The 12753-nt window shown below is 36.2% G+C and overlaps 1 protein-coding gene across 6 annotated transcripts in view; it reads right to left on the minus strand.

Moving 5' to 3' along the window:
- The window catches only part of FKBP5 (FKBP prolyl isomerase 5), a 178017-nt gene that overhangs the window by 5128 nt on the left and 160136 nt on the right, over positions 1-12753 (minus strand). The gene's annotated exons all lie outside the window — the stretch shown is intronic.

Genomic DNA, 12753 nt, shown 5'->3' on the forward strand with positions numbered 1-12753 from the left:
GAGAGAGAGAGAGAGAGAGAGAGAGAGAGAGAGAGAGAGAGAGAGAGTGTGTGTGTGTGTGTGTGGCGTTGTCTTCCTCAATTAGAATGTGAACTTCTTACAGAATAGGGACCATCTCCATTTTCTATCTGTATCTCCAATGCTTAGCAAAAGTACCTAATAAATGCTTTTTAAATCATTCATTTATTCAATTAAAATTCAAAGGTCTTCACAAATTGTGAAATTAAATCAGACCTCTGATGTCCTACACATCCATACTTGTCTTTTTAACACCAAAGACAAGATTTCACATTTATCTGTATTTAATTTCATCCTATTAAAGTCAGCACATTAATGAGTTAGTATTTATATAAGGCTTTATGATTTGCAGAGTGTTTTTACACATAATATCCAATTTGATCCTCACAACCACCTGGCAAGTAGATGCTACTGTTACCCCTACTTTACAGATGAGGTAATCTTGGCAGAAGAGGTTAAATGGCTTGATTGACCAGGGTCACACAGCAAGTAAATGCCTGAGGCAGGATCCTAATTCAAGTCTTCCTGATTCAAAGTCCAACATTTTATCTATTCTACCACCTAACCTGTGAATATTGAAACATAGGATCCTATCTCCTGTCATATTACAAAGTAGCTCTACTTTTCAGCATAGCTGATAAGCATGCCTGCTTTTGTCTACATCCAAGTTAATTAAAATGCTGACCAGAATAGGACAAATCCAATAGAACTAAGAACACAGTTTGTGGTGTAGCACTAGAAAACTCCCTCTTCTCCCTTCACCTCTCCCCCCAAATTTGTCAATAAATACTTTTTGAGTATGTCAACTAGCTATGGATTCTGTATGTTCATCGAGGACACACTTTTACCATCTTGCCTGAAAATATACCAAAAGAGATAACTAATGTCTTTTTTTTTGAAATTCAGTTCTTCAGCACTCTCCTAGTATAGTATATCTTTTCAAAAGAGGAAATTAGGTTGGGTTGATCTGACTTCTTAGTGAATACAAACTGGCTCCTAGTCATCACTACAGTATTTATCAACTGTTTGATCATTTGTTCCATAATTTTGCTAGGCATTAAGAGTAAGCTTACTGAATTAATATTTTTCTTTATCTTCAAGACTGACATAGCATTTGCTTATCCATTTTTCTGTTCTCCTTTATTCCTCAGAGATTGCCAATAGCAGGAAATCATTAAATTTGCAGAATTTTTTTTTCAGTACCCTGAAAAATACATTTCAGTCTGGAGATGTGACTTTGTTTTAAGAAGCTAGGTACTATTTCTTCACTAATACTGGATCTCAATCACCCCTCCCCAACCACCAGTTTATTGTACCCTTTTCAGTTTGAAGACCATTCTTGAAACAGACAAGAAAGAGTGGAAAGTTTCAATTGGGTAGTTCTGTTCTCTTTGTCATCCCCTCAATCAATAAGCATTTATGAAGCATCCACCAAGGGCCAGGCACCGTTAGGTACTGAGGATACAAAGACAATGACGAAATAGTCCCTTTTTCAATGAGCTTACATTTTAACACATTGTGTTATGCCACCTGTCTCCAAGGAGTTTATATGCCCCTTTCCAAATGAACCTTAAAAAAAAGGTCCTCTTTGTTGTATTCAGGATCTTTTCAGAAGCCTACATTCACTTGGGCTTTAGCTTTCCTGTCACTACTCTCTTAGGCCTCTTCCATTCTTCATTATTAGTCCTCGGTTACACACCTGTCCTTCTAGCTTCAGCAGAGATACTTTGCAAGTTTGTGCTCATGAGAAAGATGTAGTAGTTTCTTCAGGTGATTTCCTCCTTTCTTCCTCACAAAGATCATTTGAGACTGTCACCAGAAGTTTGGGTTTGTTTTTTGACTAACCCTTTCAAACCATCTTCTCTTAATAAGTGAAGTAGTGCAAGTATGATTGTCCCTATTTTCATACAATTTCAGGGTTGAAGGAATATATATGGCCCAGATCAGAGGGGAAAATGGCATTATGGTATTATAGAAGAACTCTCAAAAGGAGGTTCAAGAGAGAGGCATCATTCTGGGCCAAGTACTACAAAACCCTACTGCAGTTCTTCAGACAACTGCCAATACCTTGTTTCTAGATCATCAAATGGTGAAGCTGACAGAAGCTCCTTTGCTGAGGTAGGGAATATAGCAAAGACCTATTTGCAAAATGATTCCTTTCTCTAAAGACATACATGTGAGGATTTTTATTCTGATTGTCCTACCTCTTTTCTTTTGAAATCCCAAAGGAAATGATTGCGTGTCAATGGCATCCCCAATGACTTGAAGGATAAATGTCAAAATCCCCAGTACCCATCATTCATTTATTTCACCATTATCTAATGAAGCACCTGTTGTAGAGTACTGTGACAGGCACTGGATGCAATTCAAAGTTAAGAGAAGACATGGTCCCTTTTCCGTGAACCTTGAATTACCTAACGGTTGTCTCATATCCTATATAGTCAATTTATTTATCACCATCACGAGGACAGAAGATAGAATAAAGAGCTCTCCAGTCAGCCTTTTAAAATGAAGTGTTGGCTCCAACATTTATTGGCTAACTCACTTAACTTCCTTGAGCCTAAATTTTCCTCATGTTAAAGTAGGGATATCAATATTTGCCTTACATGCCTCACAGTGCTGTGAGAGAAGAGTTTTATAAACTTTAGAGCACTATATAATAAATGTGATTTATTACCCAAGTTGATGGAACATAATTTAAGAGTCAAACAAAAGGGTTATTGTTTCTTTCCCAATTTGGAGAACTGGCAGATGTGGAGGAAATAAGACAATATCTAAAACACTTACTAATACTAGAGAAAAGAAGAGGAATATATTTGGGGGGGGAGTGTCTTCATGTCCATTTTGTATAGACAAGATTCTAGAACAATAGCAGGTATCATCAGGGTCACAATCTTAGACCTTCCTAGTTTTAGGATGAATTCCTTGAATGGATCCTGAGCATTTTATCTAGTTTTCAACACTACTTCAAAATTATTACTTCAATATTACTCCATTTTTATCAATTATATCAATCATCCAATCTTTCCTTGTAGGGTAAAAATACTTAGAGAAACAAACCTAGTCCCAGAAGCAAGTATCCCAATAGGTGGAGGGAAATGGAAAACTCAGAGTTCTTCAGAAATAGCAGCCTTATTAAATACAAATAATCTTACATTTATATAGTAATTTAAACTTTTTTTCCCCAGAGGACAAGGTCTTTGAAGTCTTCCTCTTGATGTACTTGATTCCCATTTCTTATGTATGGCTTTTAATGACTTCTATTTCTTGTTCCAAACTAGGTCTACAGATGACTCAACTCAGCCTCAATAATGTTGTTTTGGATTGCATTGGCAAGGCTGCCCAGGGAGCAGTAAATAGCACATTAGTCCCTGTTTTCTCAAAAGGGATGATATTTGTTGAATTAAAATGCTCCTCCTTTTTCCAACTACATATCTCCATGAGGCTGGATTTTCTTCATATACTTTCACCAAAATAACATATCTTGATAGATTGAATGCAGAAGGAGATATGAGAATCTAGTTGTCTTCTACCATGTCAGACATAAAAGAGATCTGAAAAAATTTGCAAAGCAATGCCACTCTTCTCACTAATTTTTTTCTTTTGGAAAACAGTTATTTTTCATAAAAATTATTTATGTTAACATGGAATGGGTTTATTATTGTTATTTTAAAAAGAATAATTTTAAATTAACCAGTTTTAATTTCTATGGTAAATATTGATAGATATATACCACATAAACAAGAGCTCTTTAATAATTTTTTTGAGTGTAAAGGAGCCCTGAGATCAAAATGTTTGAGAACTGCTGGGCCAGCAAAATATCAAGAAAAAAAACCATCTGATTCCTTCATAAGATCAACACTAGGGGGCACCAGTATATAATGCACACCAAACAAGTACTGTGAGAGCACATCAAAGCCTTTCGACAAACACTGGGTCCCTTGGAGAAGGAAAGGAAATAAATTAAGGTAACCACAAATAATCTTATGTTTTTAAACTAAGGAATGGCAATAGCCTGTTTGGAGCAGTAGAATCTTACAGCAGGAGCCTCAATTGTTTGACGTGCATATACAATACCATGGACATATAGGTGCTTAATGAAATATTATCTGAAAATACCAAAGACTAAAGAGTATAAACAGGTTTTCAGTAGTTTGCAAAAGCTAAGACAAAAGCTCAGTGGTTTAGGAAGCATGTTATGAAACCTCTGACCCAATAATCTCTCTATTGGGAATATATCCTAAATTTTAAAACACCTATTTGTACAAAGATATTTATAATTCTATTTATAATGGACCAAAGAAAACAAAAAAAAAAAATCCTGCAAATAACTCAAGTGCCCAGTTGAGGAATGGTAAAGCAGATTGCTGGTATATGAATACCATTTATTGCTATGCATGTAATTAACTTAAACAAATGCAGCGTGTCCCAAAGATCTTGGTGCAGTTTTAAGTGATTAAAGTTTAAGCTATTTAAGCTATTAAAACTTAAAACTGCACTAAGCCGGCAGCTAGATGGTACAGTGGATAGAACTCTGGCTTTGGAGTCAGGAGGACCTGAGTTCAAATCTGACCTCAGACCCTGACACTTAATAGCTGTGTGACCCTGGGCAAGTCACTTAACTCCAATTGCCTCACCAAAAAGCAAAAAATAAAAAAAATAAAAGAAATTTAAAATGCAGTAAGCCGTTTGGGAAACCTTTTATTCATAAAGTACACTCAGTTGTGCCATAACCCTTGTTTTGAAAATGTGAATTTGTTCCAATGCAATTGATATATTAGGGAACAATTTAAACATAATGATAATTTTTCATTTGCTTATACATGATTTCATCTACAAGAAACAGTGAGAATGCAGAAAACTGCATCTAGCTGAACTGAGTTGCGCAGGAATACACAAAATGTATATCTACCAGGTACCTCAAATAATGGCATGTATTATCCTATAAAGCTGTGTTTTGCTATTCTTTTGCATTTATTTACTTTTCTATATAAAAAAAATCCATTCTACATCCCAAATGTCATATTTATAGTGTATCTTCTGGTGTAGCTCCTCCACCTTCTGCTATAGCAAAATTCTCCAGGACCCCTTCTTGGAGCTGTGGCTCCAACACTGCCCTCTTGCCCACAGATGACTTTGCCAGCCCAGTGTCCACGGGAACCACGGCACAGGTCAAACAATACTCACTATTTATTGTAGTACGTATGTACTTCTTAACCATTTACCCCCTTAACCACTGTGCTACTATTTTTGTTAGATTCCTATCTTTTTTATGTGTCACTCATGAAGTTTTTGAATGTTGTGTCCCTAACCTCATTCCCCCAGTAAGTTCTGTGTTTTTTATTGCATGATTTTGCATAGCACAGTAATTTTTAGGTATATGTCAAAATTATAGCAGAACTGAGTGTACTTTCCATGTCAAAGACAGCGCTAGGTGCTGGGGATACAAATATAGATATCACACTCCCTGCTCTGAAAGAACTTTCTGTTGGGGTGGGGAGATAGTAGGGGGAGGATACAACATGTACACTGCTAAGTATAAAGATTGAGTGTGATGAGAGTAAAGAAGAGATCCAGGTTTGCCATGAGGGAGGGGGGAAGGGCCTCTGACATGTTAGAGGCCAATGCTGAATGCTTTCCTCAACTTCTCTTTACATCTCAAGGATATCAGTGAAGCATTCGAGTTGTCTTCTTGTCCTAACCTTTTGGACAGTCTGTCTTCTCTTCCTATCACACATTTTCTCTGATGACATCTTTTATTCCTGTTCTTCAAAATTCCTTATTAGTTATATATTGTGGCCTCTTCATATCCATTGTATGCTTCTCAATTGCCCTCTGGGTCACATTAATTTTTGAATTCTTTATAGACTGTGGTATTCCATGTCTTGTGGCCATATAATACTGGTAAAATATTTTTAGTGTTAAAATAAAAAATTGGGTTTTTGTTTCCATAAGTCTGGGGTCATTAATGGAGCTTTGAATTTCCTGAAGGCAATTCAGCCCCTCTCTCCTCCAGTTTAACTCTGAGCCCAAATCACAATCCATTTGTAGTGTCCCACAAAGATATACAGATAGACAGGCTCTACAGAAGCTTGCTTCATATTAGTCACGAGTTCCCTCTTCTCCTCTTTTCCTAATTTCCTATCACTCAGGTACCTTCTGCCACTCTCTCCTCCTTCACCTCTGTCTCACATGATAAAATGGGCGTATTCCTCACCAACTGATCCTTTTCCATTCTGCCTCCTCCAACAGATCATCCCTATGTCATCCCCATTCTTCCACTTATTTTCATTCTCTCTCTACTGGCTCATTTCCTATTACCTACAAATTGCCTATGTCTCCCCCATGCCAAAAAACCCTAATTTGATCTTTCCATTTCTGCTAACTATTGTCCTACCTCTCTTCTGTCCTTTGTAGCTAAACTCGTCAAAAAGGTTCCTTTAGAGGCAGCTAGGTGGCGCAGTAGATAGAGCACTAGCCCTGGAGTCAGGAGGACCTGAGTTCAATGCAGCCTCAGACTAAACACTTGACACTTACTAGCTGTGTGACCCCGGGCAAGTCACTTAACTCCAATTGCAAAAAAAAAAAAAAAAAAAAAAAAAAGGTCCCTACAATAGATGCCTTCATTTCTTCTCCTCTCACTCTCTTCTTACCCCCTTACAATTTGGCTTCCAATCTTATTATTTCACCAAAATTGCTCTCTCCAAAATTACTATTTCTTAGTTGCTAAATCCAATGGCCTTTTCTCAATCCTCATTTTCCTTGACCTCTCTGCTATATTTGACACTTGACCATTCTCTCCTGGCTTACCACTCCATCTCTGAATCCTTTACTGGATTCATTTCTAGATTATACCCTCTAACTGTGGATGTCCCTCAGGGTTCTGTCCTAGACTTTCTTCTCCTTCTCCCTCTATCTTATGTCACTTGGTGATCTGATCAGCTCCTGTGGATTTAATTACTATCTCTATGCTGACCATTCTCCAATCTACCTTTCCCGCCCCAATCTCTCCGCTGACCTCCAATTTGGGCTCTCCAGCTGACATTTTGAATTGGATGTCCAGTAGACATCTTAAACTCCCTATGTCCAAAACAGAACTCATTATCTTTCTCCCTAAACACTATCCCTTCCTACCTTCCCCATCACTGTGGAGGGCAACAACATCCTCCCAGTCCCTCAGGCTTGTAACACCGGAGTCATCCTGGATTCCTCACTATCTCTCATACCCTCCTTTTCCAAGTTGTTGCCAAGGCTTGTTGATTTCACCTTTGCCACATCTCTCATATATATCTCTTCCACTCCTCTGACACTGCCACCATTGTAGGGCAGGTACCCATCACCTCAGACCTTGATTCCTGTAAGGCCTAAGGATTATTAAAGCCTAAGGATGGGTCTGCCCAACTCAAATCTCCCCTTACTCCAATCCATCCTCCACTTGGCCACTAAAGTGACTTTCCTAAAGTGCAGGTCCCATTACGTCACATTCCCTTCCCCTCCACCCCTACAACAAACTCTAATGGCTCCCTATCCCCCTCCATGATCAAATATAAAATTCTCTGTTAGGCATTCAAAGCCCTTCATAACCTAGGCCCCTCCTACCTTTCCAGTCTTCTTATACCTTACTCCCTGACATGTACTCTCTCTGATCTAGTGACATTGGCTTCCTCACTGTTTCATGAGTAAGATACTCCATCTTTTGATTTCAGATATTTTCTCTGGCTGTTCCCCCATGCATAGAACACTCTCCCTGCTCTGCTGTGATTACTAACCCCTTTGGCTTCCTTTAAGTCCCAATTAAAATCCCATCAATACTAAAATCCCCTAATATCTCTTAATTCTAGTGTTTTCCCTCTGCATACAACTTGCTTTGTATGTATTTGTTTGCATGTTGTCTCTCCCACTATATTGTAAAATCCTTGAAAGCAGCGACTGTTTTTGCCTCTTTTGTATCCCCAGCACTTAGCACAGTACCTAGCACATAGTAGGCACTTAATGTTTATTGATTGACTGACCTTCCACTTGGTTTTTCTAGTGTTAACAGTAAGGCCAAACTCTTCTGAGTAATTATGGATATCTACTAGGAGGCTTTGCAATTTTCTGGGGTTTGGTCCAAGCAGTTTGCATTTGGAGGACCTTGCTACCCACTGAGAATCTTCATTTTTAACTAGGAGTATGTGCTGGATCTTTTCAATTACAGTAGTGAATACCTTTGGTAAGCATATAACTCTCTGTTTTATACCTCTTTTGATGTTTATGATCAGAGAGTTGTTGAACAGGGTTCACTTTTGTTGCAATATTTTTCATGGGATCTTGAAATATTCTGATGTATGGAAAGGAGACACCTTGTTAGAAGACAGACTTTAAGGTGCAATTTTGTTCTACTGAGTCAAATGCTTTTTCTATAATCAACAAACAATAAGAATAGGGGAATCTTATATTCCCCATATCTTTCAGGCAATTGCAAGATGGTAAAGATATGATCCATGGTATAACACTGTGGGGAAAGCTTATTTCCCATTTACTGAGGATGCCCTCAATTAGTATACAGATGACTCTTGGAAACAATTCTGTACAGACGGGAGAGCAGGCAGAGAGGCTGGTAGTTATTTATGTTCCTTTAGTTATTTTAGTTCCTTTTGTTCAGTATGAGTTTTTTTCTCTTCTCACCTCCTTCAGATATCTTGTGAATTTAATCATTCAGAGCTCTACTTTTGTTGCTTCTAACATAGATCTCTCATATCAGAGGTTCTTAACATTTTTATGTCATGGACCTTTTTGGCAGACTAGTGAAGCCCCTTCTTAGAATGTTTTAAAATTCATAAAATATTACATATAGGATAAGGAAATAAATTATATTCAAATATAGCTGTCAGAATATTAAAAATATTCATAAATATGAGGTTAAGAACCACTGCCTTATATAAACACTTAGACCAACCAAACTGTTTTCCCTATTTTTTTCTCTTTAGTATCATTTCTATTTCCTGTACAAGCACATCCAAGATTGTGATGTAGGGTCCAATTACAGTGGCTCTGTCTTTGATGGTGAAAACAGTTTATGACATATATATGCATCACAAATAAATATGTAAACAGCTATGCAAAACAATGCAAAGTGAAAAGAGAATGAACTATGCAAAAAAAATAACCCAGTTATAAGTTTGGAAGAGATATAGTGCTGGTTATTTATGAAGCTACACATTAAAGAGTTATATAAATCAGCACTGAAGGCAGGATGATATAGAAGAAAGAACAATGGACCTTTTAGAATCTCTGGCTTCCTTTAAAACCCAGCTCAAATTCTATCTACTTAAGGAGGCCTTTCCTGGTCCCCCCAGGTGCTGGTGCCTTCACCTCTATGGCTATCTTCCACCTACTCTGTATATATCTTACATGTACTTATTTATTTATGTACATGATGTTTCCAGAATTAGAAAGTAAACTCCTGGAAGGTGGGGCCATTTTTGCTTTGTCTTTGTATCCCTGATGTTTTAGTATAATGGCTGGAACACAGAAGGCACTTTATAAATATTTGTTGACTGCCTGACTGATCATTGGCCTCCAAGCGAAACACTTAAAGATTATTTGTTACAAATGTTGGAGAGATTCCTATTCAAGTTGGAATTAATATTATTAGCTAATATTTATATGATACTTTAAGGTTTGCAAAGCACTTTAAAATATTATGTCATTTGATTCTCACGATAACTCTGTGAGGTAGGTGCTATTATTATCCTTATTTTATAGATGAAAAATTGAAGTTATTAAAATAATTTGTCTTGGGACACACAAGTAGTAAGTAAACTCTGATCTTCCTGACTTCAAGTCCAGTACTCTATCCACTGTGCCACTGAGATGACCTTGGAGATCCTTTCCAACTCTGAGATTCTACGGGTCTATGTCTAAGTCTATTTTTTATTGTGAAGGTAATTAAACACAAAAATATTTTAAAAGCAAGTACTCCTATATTCAAATAGTAAGCACAACCCAATTTCTCCCCAAGATCACAGTTCTGAAAATTATAAATTTAGTAACCATCTACAGAAACATTTGAATATATTAATAGGAATGCAAAAGACTGTACAAGAAACCATGAACTTTTGTTATTTATAGATTGTTAAAAACCGAGAGTGTATATTCACTTAACAAGAGAATAACAAAAAACAATCTTGTTTGTTTTCATGGCCCCTTCTAAACTCTTTTCTCCATATATTTTTCCAGATTTTATCATTGTTATTCTTATATAATTATATTCAGTGCATATATTGTCCTGCTTCTGAATTTGTCATTCTGTAAATCTTTATGTAAGTCTTCCCTTACTTTTTTATATTCTTCATTTTTTATGGGACAATAGCATGATTCTGTTGTGCCAGTCCCTAATCACTGGACAAACTCAGATGCTTCCAGTCTTTTCTTTCCTCTTCACTTCCCCAGCAATAACATCTTTAGGATATGCTTCTGGTAGTACCATCATAAGATCAAAGCATATGGTTAGTTTTGTCCTTTGTATTATATAATATTGTGCGAACAGATTGCATAAATAACAGCTCCACCAGTAGTAAAATAGTATGCCTACTTCTCCACAGATCTACTATAATTTTAAACTCTTTGCCAATTTAATGGGTTTAAGATGATATCTCATAATTATTTTAATTTGCATTTTTCCATATGAGAATCTGAACATTTTTCAGCTCATTATGAATAATCTGTATTTCTCTCATGAAATTTATTCACTAAGGCTTAAGTCAAACTTTTAGCTCCCTAGAGATTAATAATTAATGCTGGGATTACATAATAACGTTGATAACAATAGGTGCCACTAATAAAATACCTTCAAATTTACAAAATGCTTTGACATAAAATACTAGTTTTTTTCATATATACTTCTAATTTGACTATCATTTCTAGACCATACACCCAGACCAAAAGGATAACACAGGGCATTTGCACTATATGTCATATTAAATATCCTATAGAAATAGGGACTGTGAGGATGCAGGGGTAGATTGAGACTTAACTTTAAAAATCTAATAGCAATAATGACATTTATATAGTGCTTTAACATTTAAACTCATTTGATCCTCACAGCAAATTATCCCCACTACTGGTAAAAAAAACTGAGACTTAGAGAGCTTACAGTGGCTTGCCCAGGGTCACATAGCTAGTAACTGAGGTGGCATTCAAACCCAGTTATGCCTGACTTCAAATCCATCATTTTATCCATTACACTATACTGATTCTCTATAAAGGGAACATCTATACTGGCATATGTCTATACATTCAGAAATCTGCATGTAATCTTTCATGGTATTGTATGCTTCTATTTGGTAATATATTTAACTTTGTACATATTGTATCTTTCCTACTAGATTATAAACTTTCTGAGGGCAAAGACTGTATCTTAATTTATATGTGTACATCTCAAATCAGGGCTTAATTTATTGAGATGAATTACCAATAAACTACCAATTTACTGAAATAATTACCAATAAATAAGACTGAATAATTACTAAAGTATCTCTAGGGAAACTGATTAACAGAATAAAACAATGGTACTCTAGGGACAAGTATTCTTAGGGAATTATACAGGAAAAGTTCTTTCTGCTTTACATAGGGATCACATTAAAGGAGACAGATCATTTTTAATCTCAATTAAGGGGTTTGAAAGCATGTATCATATCTTGATTGGAAAATGGATGTAATAATATACAGACTACCTTGACAAGAAAGCTTGTAGATTCTTCAAATGACAGAGCTAGAAGAGATCTTACAGTTCATCTAATCCAACCTCTTCATTTCATAGGTGAGGAAAACACAGAAGCCTACAGAGGAGCCTAAAATCACATTATCAATGGTAGAGCTGAGACCAGAATATAGGATCCCTGATTTTTAGTCTTGCACACACCATGGAGTCTCCCCATAAATATCTTTACCATACTTTTGGGAACCTTTTCTTTTGATATCTTTTAGCACGTGATTATATTTCATACAGGATTATTTGTTTCATGACTGCTAAGATAACTACTGTATCATTACTTGGTTTTTGCTGGAAGGTAATTTCTTACTGTATACATGGATTACATTTTTTGAGGTGTATTTAATAGGTTCATCTATCTATCCCAAGTCATTGTCAAACAGTAAGGAGAGGGAGAAAGAGAGTGTGTCTCAGTCCCATACACATACCCTCTTCCTACTCAGTAGCAACTCTCAATTGCTAAATGAGGGGAAAAGGAGTATTTCCAACCTCCTCTGAGGAGCAACATTTTCTCTGGGGAAAAGTATTTGAACTAAATGTTATTTCACTATATTTTGGTAGCTTTAGGATTTATTATCTTCTTTAGTAAAATAATATACTAGAAAATAGAAAGGAGATTTCAGAAGCAAACTAATGACTTTAATAAAATAACACACGCAACATCTCTCAGAAACTTTTGAATATCCTCAAAGAAAGGGAGAACAGAGATGATTTGGACTAACTGAAATTCACATTTACCTCCTTTCAGCTCTCTTCTTTGAACTTTTCAGTTTTTTCTCTCCCTTGCCTGGCATGGTAAAGAGGTATAAAGGAGGAGGGAGAACAAATCTCTACTAGTAAAGTTTGCTATTTGCTATATATTCTTGTTATTACTTATTTTTAAAAATAGCTGAAAAGAACATTTGGATTATTTTCAGATCTTCTTTCTCTATTCTTATTTATCATCTCTTATTGAGGATAATGGAGTAGGGAAGTGATGA

This window comes from Vombatus ursinus, unplaced genomic scaffold, assembly GCF_900497805.2.
Source record: "Vombatus ursinus unplaced genomic scaffold, bare-nosed wombat genome assembly UNPS02014811.1, whole genome shotgun sequence".
Lineage (NCBI taxonomy): Eukaryota > Metazoa > Chordata > Mammalia > Diprotodontia > Vombatidae > Vombatus > Vombatus ursinus.